Consider the following 13,084-nt stretch of genomic DNA (forward strand, 5'->3'; position numbering starts at 1 on the left):
AATCAACTTTTTATATCAGAAGAGAAAGTGAGGCTCTAATTCAGCAGTAGGACACCATGATCATAATGGAAACAGGCCAGACAGCAAAGTGGAAGCAAAGATGGTGTGTGATACGTGTGCCTGGGTGGCTCAGTCATTAAGCGTCTGCCTTTGGCTCGGGTCATGATTCTAGGGTCCTGGGATCGAGCCCCACACTGGGCTCCCTGCTCTGCGGGAGGCCTACTTCTCCCTCTCCCACTCCCCCTGTTTGTGTTCCCTCTCTCACTGTCTCTATCAAATAAATAAGCAAAATCTTAAAAAAAAAAAGTAGGGTGTGTGATATTGCAACTTTAGGTAGTTTGTCTTTTCACAGAAAAGAACTCATTCAGTAGGAAAGGGATATTGGGAGCAGAATCTGGTCTTCTAGAAAAAGGATTAATGAGAGCTAGTAGGGTCTGAAGGCCGTAGGTATGCTAGTTAAGATTCAAAGTTAGGTTCTATCCTATAGTGGGGGGAAACTAGAGGACTTGGCAGGGAAATAGTGGACTCTTGAAAATGGGAAGACAAAAGGTCAGGGACTGTCACATTGGAGAAGCCCATCACCAGCATATGGGCCCAAGTATACCAAAGATAACTGAGCAGAGACTCTACATTTATTGCTTAACTAAATGAAGATTCTTTTTTACAGTAACTAGAGTGGGATCATTGATGACCCATTTGCACATGTATTATTTTGTTGGTCACAGCCTGTAATAGACACTAGAAACATTATCTCAAATATTTTCTTTTAAAAAAAAAGATTTATTTACTTAATTTCTTTTATTTATTTTATTTAAAAATAAATTTAAATTTAAAAAATTTAAAAAATTATTTATTATTATTTACTTATTTTAGGGAGAGAGCAAGCAGGGGGAGGGATAGAGGGAGAGAGTGAATCCTGCAGCAGACCCCCTACTGAGCACAAAGCCCAGTATGGGACTCAGTCTTACAACCCCAAGATCCTGAGCTGAGCCAAAACCAAGAGATGGGTGCTCAACCCACCAAGCCACCCAGGCACCCCTCAGATTTGTATAGGAGAAAACTAGGGTTCAGAAATGTTGCATGGCTTGTCCAAGTTACTGAGATGATAGGTGACAAGACTGGATTCAGAATCCATCCACTCTCATCTGAGATGCGCTCTACATTCCTGAAGAACAGTTAGTGAGGAGTGATGTTAGGCTGGTAGGGCACTGTGGAAGACCTTTCTGGAAGAGGGAGACAGGGGGTTCTTTTCTCATGTGGGTTGTCGGAATGGCACAGAGGAAAAGCAAAATGGCCTTCCTCCATTTTCCAGATACCTCTAGGAAGTGCATTCTAGTAAAAGCAAAGAATTTGGCACATTCTTGTTCTGCCTTACTTAGAAAGTAGAGGAATCAAAGAGATGGTAATTTCTCTGCTGGAATATGTCTCATTATCAAAGAAGGGGTTAGGGTTGTGGAAACTATGGGAGTCTATGTGGAAAATGTTAAGTTTGAAATTGAGAAGAGTGTGAGATTCACTCTCCTTTACAAGTGGACAGATTAGCCTGCCACAATTATAGATATACCGACAGGAAGCAAACATGAGGTTTCTGGATCAGAGACTGTTGATTACTCAGGAAGCCCTGAGCACGGATTTCCAAGCCCCAATCTCTACAGAGCTGCACAGTGAGCTACTTACAATGTTGTAGTTAAACCACTACAGGCCAAAGAAAATTACTCTCCTCTCTGAGTGTGGTCACAATAGCCCCATTGATAGGAGTGTGGGTATGACTTACCTCTCAGCCCCCCTATGAGTAGGGGCTGAGAGGTAAGATGGATGTGAGGTGAGGAAAGCAAGAATAAGCTAGGAGCCACAGGTACTAGCTGGGATCCGGAGGATATACTGGAATCTGTGTTGGTCTCTCATAGCCTTCTAACCTCCAACTTTGATGACGGGGTTGTAGACCAGGAGCAGCTGGCATTCTCTGTCAGGAAGATAAAAACTCTCCTGGACACAGAGTCACAGAAGTTGAAGGAGGGGAGCCAGCAGGAGCTAGGGTTGCGTAGGCCAGCAAGGTAAGCAGGCAGATCAATAATGCTTCCAGCCTGGCTCTGATCTTCAAAGCAATATGGCTACCATCTTCCAAATCACCTGCAAAATGACTCTTACCCTCCCCGAGAATTACGCACACACAGGAATTCTGGGAAATGTAGTTTTAGCTTAGCTAAATTGACAGTCTTAATCCCCATGCCCTGATCTGTGTTAATTAGACTCAGGAGATGCCTCTAAGCATCACTGAGGTCTTTCATGTGGGTTTACAGACTGTTGATAAATCATTTAGTCTTCTTTTCTCTGCACTATGCCATCCTAAGCCTCTGTCTTTTCCTTATATTTTTGCTACTCTTGAATCATCCTCCTTCTCTTATTTGTATTCTCCAAGACTTCCCATCACTCTAGATGATGCGGCCAAGTGCCAGGCAGTACTCTGGCAAAGGCCCAGGCGTCTCAGTTTAAGGGAATGAGAACCTCATTGGTTCCCATGCTTTGTTCTATGTCCTTACGGTTTTTAGGCTGTGTTTGTGCAGAGCTAGGTATGCATTGTGTTTCTGCAGTTGAGCATGCCTTGTTAGGAAATCTGTCTTACATACAGATTTACTGAACCTGGTGCCGACTCCATCCCCTGATTTCGAGAGGGTCAGAGTATTTTTCCTGACAAAGAAAGGCAGTATGCTTTGGCACAGCTGCTTGGTATTTTTCCTAGAATGCTGGAAGGAAGCAGACATTCATTTGGTTTTGCCAGTCTCTCTTTGTCTAAATTGTCCCATTTGGCTTAGCCTGTTGGCTTTAGTCTATTAGGATAGCAATGGAGGAAGCTGTTCCTCTTGGTTTATGAGCTTGAACCCAAGTACATCAACATGTGCCTTAGCAGGACAGAGATTTACATAAATATTTCTGGGCTATCAGATCTCTGCAAAGACCATTTCCACGTTCCAGATGTAGGGTATGAATGTGCAAATCCCACGTGGAGATCACAGTTCACTAACTTGTGGATGGCCCCACAGAGTAAAGAAGTGATTCCGTATAATGACTCCACACCCTGTAGACGAGAGACCCAGAAACCACCATTCTTTTGGCGCTGTTGAAAATTTGGGCAAGGAGCCACATTTCCGAAGCAAGAAGAACTGCCTTTTTCTTTTCATGATTAAAAAAAAAAAATCCTTAGCCTTTCGGAATAAGCAATATTCATCTCTCAATTAGTATTAACAGCTAATCAGGGTACAGCAGGGTGTTAGAGCTCTCGTCAAACAGCAGGAAGCTTGTTTTATTTTTTCAATGCCACTTAAAGATTATTTGAAAAATCTCCTTCAGAGACCAGTGTGTGCAGAGCCACGTACCCTCAGTCAGAATTTAAAGTGATCCAAAATACAATATTAATGATTGATGCACCAGCTCACAGTTTGGCGCTGGGGTTTAATTAGATAAGCATTGCAGCTGTTTTCGGGTGGAGGCGACTTGATGGGATGCAAAGCTGTTATGTGACTTCCCATCTACAGGGTATCTGCTGAAGCGGAAACAGAAGCAAGCTACTAGGAATTATGATGATGACATTCTTTTTTCAGTGCCGAAATTAGTGGAAGTCTGATTATGAGGGATAGAAAAGCATTTTATAATTAAAAAGGTAGGCTCGGGTCTTCTATTCCATTTATTGATGAACTGAACACTCATAACAAGCAGTCAGTGCCGCCAAGCTACGATCTCGTGAGACGTGGAAAGAGCCTGCGTGGGTGGCTCTCTCGGTCCATACTAATTTGCAACATACAAAATCCTCTTGTTTCAAATCCGTCCTTTACCTTGCAGCCATCACCATGGTGGTCAGGCCCTCTAGTGTCTTATTCGTGTAGACATACACCTGCAAAAGCTACTCTGGAATCACTCATTTTCCTTGAAAACTTAAGAATTTGAATTGGGTTCAATAGTATTTAATTTCACTGAGTCAAAGAGATTGCTAACCTCTAATTACTGTAGGAGTTTGGAGTCTTCTGTGTCTTGAGCTGGAAATGACTAGAACACACCACATAGTGTCTGTCTACAGCTAAGCTTCCGCATGTGTGCGTGACCTCTACCACATGAAACAGCTACAGAGTACAATTTACTGAAGCTCATTGTAAATTAAATGTGCAAGACTTCAAGAATGCGTCCCACCAGATCGAGGCTGGGTACTCTCACGTTGAAAGTGGTATGGTTAAATTGGCCTGTAAAAACCTCTTTTTTCAATGAAAAAGAAGCCTGTGTACGTGTTCTGTGTTGTGAAATAATTATAATAGCCATCTATGAAATAAATGCTTGATAGCTCCTTGTCAGTATCTACAAAATGTGAAGTTACGCATGAATGCTGAGTATTTTATTTTTGTTGTGTAGGTGAAGCTTAATGAGCGTTCTCCTGATTGTTTTAAATCGATTTATGAGAATGTAGAATAAACCTGACTCTTTAGTGTAAGTAGTAGGGGAGAAGTGAATCTTTTGGGAGGCACATTAAATCTCTTGGTTATTAAATTGTCATTCCTTTCACTGAGAAGGGATTTGTGCACTGCTTTGCTCCTTCTTGTTAAAGGTGTTGCAAGGTGAACAACTAGGAATTAGAAAAGTTGAAAAATCAAGTTCTGGGTTGGCCCTTCTCTGGCTTTGTGATCTTAGTCAGTTTGCTGAGCCTGAAGCCTTCCTTTCCTCATTTGCAAAATGGGAAGAATGGTCCCTTGTCTCCTTATCTTCCCGAAGAATTTTGAGGATCCAACTGGATGAAACATGTTGTTGGTTAAGACCTGAAGTTGACTGTGTCTAAGACTCTGCAAATGCATTTGTAATAAACTAATATTGGTTTCTGTGAGGCAGATCCCCATAGTCCACCCCACAAAGCTTCTGAGAACAGATGACTGTCTCTTAGACTTTCCACCAAGCAAGGACAACGGCTATGTTTGGGTTTCCAAAGCTTTTCCTAATGATAATACTTTTACTGCCTGCTTATTTGGAGAAGATGAGGAAGGAGTGTAAGATAATTCACACAGAAACAGAGATGAGGAAAATCAGATTTTGTGCACAGTTGATTAAATTACAAATTAAAGCTTGGACCCAAACATTCTGGTTCCAAGGTGAGTGTTGTCCTCTTTTTAGTGGGTTGTCTCTGTGGACATTCTGCAAATAAATGGAAATGGAGAGGTGAACTATTGAGGAAATGTGTGGTTGACTTTGGAATTGAGTGCAGATGTCAACAAAGCAGGTAATTCATTAAAGAAGATCAATAAGCTTAGCAGCAGGGTTGCCATGAGGACCCTGAGGATAATGGCCTTGTATATACATGTCAGTTGACTATATTGTGGATTTTTTTTTTAAAAAGTAGAACCTATTCTGTGAGTATTCTTGCTGTTCTGATTTTGTAATAATCAGGAAGCCTAAACATTTGCTATATTAAGACCATTCACGTGTCCCCAGACCTAGTTCTTCCCCTAGGTCTGGTTTTATCAATACTTATGATAAACCAAGTCTGATTTATATGATGCCTCTCATGTGGGAAGTGTCTGTGGCTCTAGGTATCTGATCATCCTTCAGAAATGACAGCATAGCTAGTGTGATAACTTTTGAAAATAACCATTGCTAATTTGGTGATTACCAGTTGCCATTAAATGAATTGTAAAACTATTGTGTTTTATTTTCTAGAAAAAAAAGTAGAATGTACTCCTTTTAGTTGTGTGCAATAATGATTGTTGAGCGTTTGCAAGGGATGTTTCTATACTTGTTCCCTTGATAAAATAATTGACAAACATATGGTTCCTTGGTGTCTTTTCTAAATGATGCTGATGGAAAAGCTGACAACAGCAAGCTGTAGGAGTACTGCAGTACTCCATCAAAATCTCCAAGGATAGAGATGGATTATAGTGCTTTAAACATCACCATACATCTTAACGACAATCTGTAAAAATTACTGATGCTGGACTGAATCAAAGAACCAAACAAAGCTTGGTGGTTTACTGAGAGAAATATAGGCGTGAATTTTCTGGGTGGAATGTAGGAAATGCTATTAAAAAGTTAATGCAAAGGTAATATACACAGGTCTTGAAATGTACAAACCAACAATTAGCTTGTAGAATATTAGTAATTGTGATGAATGACAAAAGCAATTGCTTTTATTTATTGCTTATTCATCTTATAATCCAGTGAATAATTTTTCCTAGAGTTCTAGTTTGGATTCTCTTTTCTCTCTTTATAAATCCTCTCCCTGGGTTTCATTATCTGCCGAAAGGCTAAATTTACCATCTGGGTAGCAATGACCCAACACAAGTAATCCCCCCTGTGCCTCAGGCATGCACATCTCTGAACACCCTTATAGCATTTTTCATATGTCTTCTTTATCAGGCAGTTGAAACGATGCATTTGAACATTTGGCCTAAAGAGACAAGAAGTAAGAAAGGTAGAAGGCTTACAATCAACAATTAAGGAAACCCAACATTTTAAAGGCTAAGTAAATGAGGATTTTGGAGACAGAACACATAACTGGCCGGAAGAGTAGGAGCATGATCAAGAGAGAGTGGTTTCACTGTGAAAATCCAAAGGCAGAGAATGTTTCATGAAGAAGGGTTGGTCAGTAGGACTGAAATGTCAATAAGATAAGGACTGAAAATACTGGTAGCGTCAAACAACACAAAGACCAGTAGAGTACTTGTCTAAGACCTGTTTGAGTGAAATGCAATGGGCAGAAATCAGATCCCCGTGGGTTTAGAAGTGAGTGGGAGTTGAGTAAAGGGAAACAGAAAGTACAAGCAACTATCTCACCTAGGATTATTTTAAAACCAATGATGCCATTTTCCATTTATTCCCTCAGAGTCACAGTTAAGACAAGCTGTAAAGGATTCCATCCAGAAAGGCCTCCCATCAATCTGGAGCTAATGCTATTTTCAGCATTCAGTGAGCCTCCTGGGAACCAAACAATCTTGTTGCCAGCCCACCTGGTCTAGGATTTCCAGGAGCAGCTGGCTTGTTCCAGAGAGGTCCAAGTCCTTCAATCCATCAGAAACTTCAATCCATCAGAGACTTCAGTTCTGTGAAAATTTCTAGGCCAGTTATTTTCCCCATCACTCATCCATGTTTTTTGTCCAAACTGAAAAATGTCCTCCAGTCACCTTCCTCTCCAAAATCCCACCCCCTGTGGCTCTTTGTCCTTCTCCCTGAACCAGACATGGTTGTTCTCTTCCTAACCTTTTCCACGATACTCTTCACAACCTTTACTTAATTGCAAATAATATCACGTACACTCTTAATCTAGTCCAGATGCTTCATCCGTTTCCTGGCTCTCACTGAAAACTTCCTTCTCAAGTGACATTCTCATTTGGGTTGGGGTCCTCCTTGTTCCCTGAGTAATGCACAGTACCATTATGTCACTCCTTTCTTTCAGGGAGCCTTTGGGCTTGCTGTCAATCTTTTCATCTCAAGTGTGGAGAATCCACCCTTTATCCTAGGCTCTTGGCTCCTTTTCTTCCTCAACAGACCAGAAACCTGGTAGGATCTAGCAACCAAATATATCCCAAAGCTGACCCCTCCTTCTTCTGCCTTCACTTTTGTCACCTAGCCCAGGCCACCTTAGTCTTTTACCTGGGCTAATCATCTCCCTGTTTCATCTGCTACAATGTCTGCATTGTTCTCACCATACTGGAAACTTCTGACTCTACCAAGCTCATTCCCTCTTCGCAGGCTCTGCCTATTGAGCTCCTCCAGATATCCACAGGGCATCTTACTCCATTCAGCTCCTGTTCAAATGTCAATGACCCAGAGAACCCTCCCTGATCTCTTCATCTAGAATAGTCTCTTCCTCTCCCTATAGTCCCCCATCAGTCTCAGCATGATGCTGTGTACACTTTACCACCACAGTTATTATGTCCATGCATATTCGTGTTGACTATTTTCCTCTGTTGGAACCTAAGTGTATTGAGGTAAGGCATTTGCCTATCTTGCTTACCTCTGTCTCCTCAGCACCTACAGTTGAGTTCAGCACATTACATGTGCTAAATAAATGTGTGTTGAATGATTAAGCAAGTTCTTCTTCACTCATCCTGTCTTAAGGCCATAAAACAAGTTTTTGTGGAGTCTCAACTTGTGGGGGTACAGACATAAAATACAAATTCTTCTCCTGAAGGTGTTGTTACTGAAGAGCAGACTTTCTCAGCATGACACACAACTGTGTGCTCACTCCCAGGCCTTAGTAAGCTTATTCTAGTCCTATCCTTTCTAATCTTTGTCTATGATTTAAAGGCCTCTTTCCTACCATCTTGTCACTCTAGTCCCAGGATGTTAGTCCATTCAGGCTGCTATGACAGAGTTTCATACCCTGGGTTTATAACAACAGAAATTTATTTCTCACAGTTCCGGACATGGGATGTCCAGATCAGGGTGCCAGGATGGTCAGGATCTAGAGAAAACCCTCCTCTGGGTTGCAGATGGCTGACATCTTGTATCCTCACTTGGCAGAGAGCAGAGGGAAGGCAAGCTCTCTGGCACCTCTGGTAAGGGTGCTAATCTCATCCATGACCTCATCTAATCCTAACTACCTCCCAAAGACCCCACCCCCAATACAGCCCATTGAGGGGTAGGGTTTCAACATATAGATTTTGGGAGGACAAAGCATTCAGTCTGTAATACCTAGTTTAGACTGGAGGGAAGGATGTGGCCTTTTTCCCTGTGTGTTCTTCCCCTTCTACTGGGCAGGGACAAGTGGAGATTTTGTGTGAGGGTCAAAAGGAGGCAGACTTTTGTGACTGACAGCTGGTGTCATGGTTGTTGGCTGCTGTCTACTTTGTTAGTCTTCTGTTTGCAAGGATGCCTCCCAGAAAGCCTGAAGGAAGGTAACTGCTCAATAACTGGAAATTTCTCTGAACTTAAAATGTGGGGCTCTTAGTACTTTTGTACTTAGCTTTGGACCTAAGTTGTAATTTTGAGAAGGAACAGAGTCCCCATGTCATTCCTTCAAGCTAATTGTCAGGAACTGTGCAATCTCTGAAGCCATATAGTAAATACTCTCCTCTAACCTCAGCTTTCCAGGTCCTTAGCATTATCCTCTTTGACCCTCTCAAGACTTTTAGCTTCCTTATCCACCGGGCTTTGGAGTCTTTCTTCATTCTCCATCCTGCCTAGACCTTATGGGTCATCACTTCAACCTCTTCGGAGAGCTCTTCCTGGACTATTCCTAATATACAGCCTTCTCTCCACCACTATCAGCAATTCTGATTTTCTTGTTTATAAATCTGTTTTTGCTTTGTCTCCATGACACAAAAACCATCAACAACCCTTGCCTTTTTTGTTCACCACTGTTTCTAATGCTTAGAATATTGTTTATTTATTTATTTTTAAAAGATTTTATTTATTCATTTGATAGAGAGAGAGAGAGAGAGAGAGCACAGAGGGAAATTGAGATGGAGAAGCAGACTTCCCACTGAGCAGGAAGCACAACTTGTGGCCAGATCCCCGGACCCTGGGATCATGACCTGAGCCAAAGACAGATGCTTAACCAACTGAGCCACCCAGGCACCTGCTTAGAATAATGTTTAGTATCTTTCAGGCACTCAATAAAGATTTGCTGTATGACTGAGTACATTTCAACAACCCTCTTGCCAATATCCTCAGTAACTTTTGTTCTAAATTCTGTCCATCGACTCACCAAAAGGCCAACCTTGGTCCATCTGTCCATCTACCTTTCCTGTGCCTGTTAAGCATTGTTGGAGAAAATGGAACAATGCTTGAAATGCAGCTACTACCCACCCGTGACTGTGATCCCCACCTGTAGCTGAGGGCAACAACACTTCCTGTGGCCTCAGTTATCTCACTCCCACATGCCACAGTATTTGCTTTAAGGCTTCCTCACTTTCCCCATGCTCTTCCCTATGGAAACAGAAGACATTAGATGGGAACTATCTCAACTGTGTCATCTCCCTAACACTTGCCTTCATTCATCCTCATACCGTCCATTCATTTCAATATGGAATGGACTTCCCTTCCCTCCTCCCACCTAAGCACGTGTCCTCCACTGGGCACTCCCCGCCGCCAGGGACCTCCATCCATCAATTAGCCTTTTTGTCTCCAAGCTGCTCAAAACTTCTATCTCCAACCAGCTGCAGCACCTACTTCCAAACTCCTGAGGTAGCAGCCTAGGACACTGAAGACTCCCTGACTTTTCATGAGATGCACATGGAGCCTGGGTAACTTATGAAATCCACCAAAATGATAAGAACAGGAGTTACCCCAGTTCCTGTGAGAGTTCTAGGTCATTATTATTATTTTTTTTCCAGGTCATTATTTGTACCACAGGTCCTGAGAGGAAATCTAGTGGTGCAAATACATGTAAGACCATTTGCCTCTCCCACCTCCTAAAAAGCGGAGCTGGGGCAATGGGCCACACTTTTTGGAGATAGCAATGCTCTGCAGGCACAATTGGATTTTTTTTTTTTTTGAAGGCTTGATTTTCACACACTCATTAAGTCTGTCTGGGATAGGGAGAAAAGAGGAGCGATAAACATTTGGAAAGAAGGAACTAGTGGTATGAAAGCCAGAGGAAGATCCATGGTGGAAGGGGTTTGGAGGATGGATGTGTTTTGCCCGGTTGCTATGTGGAAAATACCATGGCTGACATGTAGTGCCTTCTGTTGGTGGCATGATTTTGCTAATCTCTACCTCCATGTTCCTGAATTCCAAAAAAACACCACACTAACAGCTAGCTCACCGCCTCCAGTCCGACATTTTCTTCCCCATGAATTTCCTGTTGAATTCATATTCCTTCAAGTCTCAGCTCAAATGCCACCTCCTCTGTGAAGCCCCCTCTGATACCTACATCAGCAACCCCACTGGAATGAACTTCTCCTTCGCGCTTAGTCACCCCAGCATGGTACTGTTTTTCTTGAGAAAGGACATGGTTTGGTTTAGAGAAAGAACATGGGCTTTATAGAGTCAGACACTCCTGTGCTCATGCTGAATTGATGATTTACTAGAGTCTCAATAGCCCCACCTTTGGAAAGGTGGTAATATCCAAATCAGAGGGCTGTGGTGAGGATTACATGAAATAAAGAACATCAAGCTCTCTGCGCATGCTCGGTAAGGGCACCTTCCCCGCTCCCCCGACACGCCGTATCCTCCTGGAAGCTAGAGTGAGTTGTTTATCTTTCTTATTAGATGGAAAGCTTTGTGTGGGCAGGATGACTCCTTTATCAATGTCATACTCTCCTAGAGGGCCTAGTGCTATATGTAGTAAGTGCTCAATCAATGTTTAACATAGTAAGCCTGATTTTCTTAGCATGTTACCTACCAGATTTATTCACCTCCTGCCGTTTATGGAAAGTGATATTGGTATCGAACACTGAGATCATCCATGTGGAGAGCATCCACATGGGCTTGGTGAAAATACTAAATCCATTTCCTTTATCTTCTATAACTATGATAAGGAAAATTAAACGTTGAAATATTTTACTTATGAAATTTTTAAATTTTTAAATTTTAAAATCTCTTTCAATTACCAAACCCAGGAAGATTCTAGAGGATGCTATCAAAATAAAAAATAACTTTGGGTGATTTTGAAAACATTGTGTTTTACATTTTTAATCACTATAAAATATTTGCCAACATTAGTAACTGCCAGGACATGGGCAGTCTGTTCTGGGGAACACGCAGCAAGAAGATTGACTTTAGTCAATGTTTGTCCGAAGTTGCAGACTCTTGGGTAAGTGAAGGACGTGGTGCCTGAGTGCAGGCAGACAGGAACCAGGAGCAGCAGCAAGAATTCGGGTGGCATTGGCCTTCTGTACTCAGGTGCTCAGCTGACAATCAGCAAACAACATTGCCCGAATATCTTTTGACTTTCATCTGAGCCCAATTTCCTCTGCTTTTCTTTAAAAAGGAACAATTTGATCCACTAAGGTACTTTGTTAAAAGGCAGAGATGTCCTGTCAAGGTCACTGACGTGTTTTGGGCATGGCTCATGTCTAGGACTCTGGGCTTCTCATTCTGGGTAGCATGTAGGTTGGCCTCGATTACTGTACCATTCTGGAATGACTTTGAAGGATACTGTTGATTCCAAGGGACCCACTGCCTGCCAAAACCATGTTCCAGGAAAAGAGACGGAAGGGAAGCAGAGAGGTACAACCTCAGGGATTGGGAAATCAGACAGACATAGCCATCTGTTACTGCTCCCATCTAGCTCTTGGGCGGCTGTTTTTCCAAGGCTATTTTTATAGGTGCATATTTGTGTTCCGTTTGCCCTCCACTTGTCTTTCTGGGTTCATTTTGAAGCACTTGAGGCCATGCAGGGAGCCCTTTGGCTCTGTGAAACAGCAGGATGGCTCAGAGCCCTGCCTGGTAGGAGAAGATCTGTCCTTCCAGAATTGGTGCATATCCACATCCAGTGATGGGAAGGGCATGTGGTGGCAGAGGTGGGAGCAAGGGCGCAAGAGGGGCACCAGTTTGGCCAGAAGAAAGACACTGAGCAGACATCTTGGATTATCTGCAAGACACTTTCAATTCCCTTCTATATGCCAAACTGAAATAGTTGGGGGCCACGTGAAGCCCAGTAAGGCAGAGTCCCAGCAGAATAAAATAAACTCATATATACACAGGCACAAAAGTATTTCCATCTTTATAATCGGACCCTACAGGTCATTGTACATAATGGGTCAAGTCGCCTGGGCCTCAACAAACTTCTTTCCTGGTTAAGGCTCCATTTTGCTTTTGGAAATCTCTATTCAAAAGGATGCTTTCTTTGTACCATCTCAAGTGTCCCAAGTTTCTCTCTGTCTGGCACAGATTTTTATCATTTGCTAATGCTCTTCTTGTTTAAATGCAACACAGTGGTTAAATATCTACCTTGAAGCCAGCACTCCGGTAGGTGCTGAGGACACAAGTCTGGATAAGATCACTGAGTGAGGGAAACAGACATTTAAGATCAGTTTATCCTGTGATGTGTGCTATAATAAAGGCAGTGGAGTACCATGAAAAGAGACAAGATGGTTCTAGAGTCAGCCTGAGCTGCCAGAGGAGGATCCTTTAAGAGGTCATGCTTATGCCTGAATTGCCATCTCCA

At 42.4% G+C, this 13,084-nt stretch overlaps 1 non-coding gene across 1 annotated transcript; it reads left to right on the forward strand.

The window, feature by feature from the left end:
- Positions 1-5,382: 5,382 nt before the first annotated feature.
- LOC122908104 lies at positions 5,383-5,513 on the forward strand. Its single transcript, XR_006384887.1, has one exon. It is a non-coding gene; the product is annotated as a small nucleolar RNA SNORA72 (small nucleolar RNA).
- The last annotated feature ends 7,571 nt before the right edge of the window (positions 5,514-13,084 follow it).

This window comes from Neovison vison, chromosome 5, assembly GCF_020171115.1.
Source record: "Neovison vison isolate M4711 chromosome 5, ASM_NN_V1, whole genome shotgun sequence".
Lineage (NCBI taxonomy): Eukaryota > Metazoa > Chordata > Mammalia > Carnivora > Mustelidae > Neogale > Neogale vison.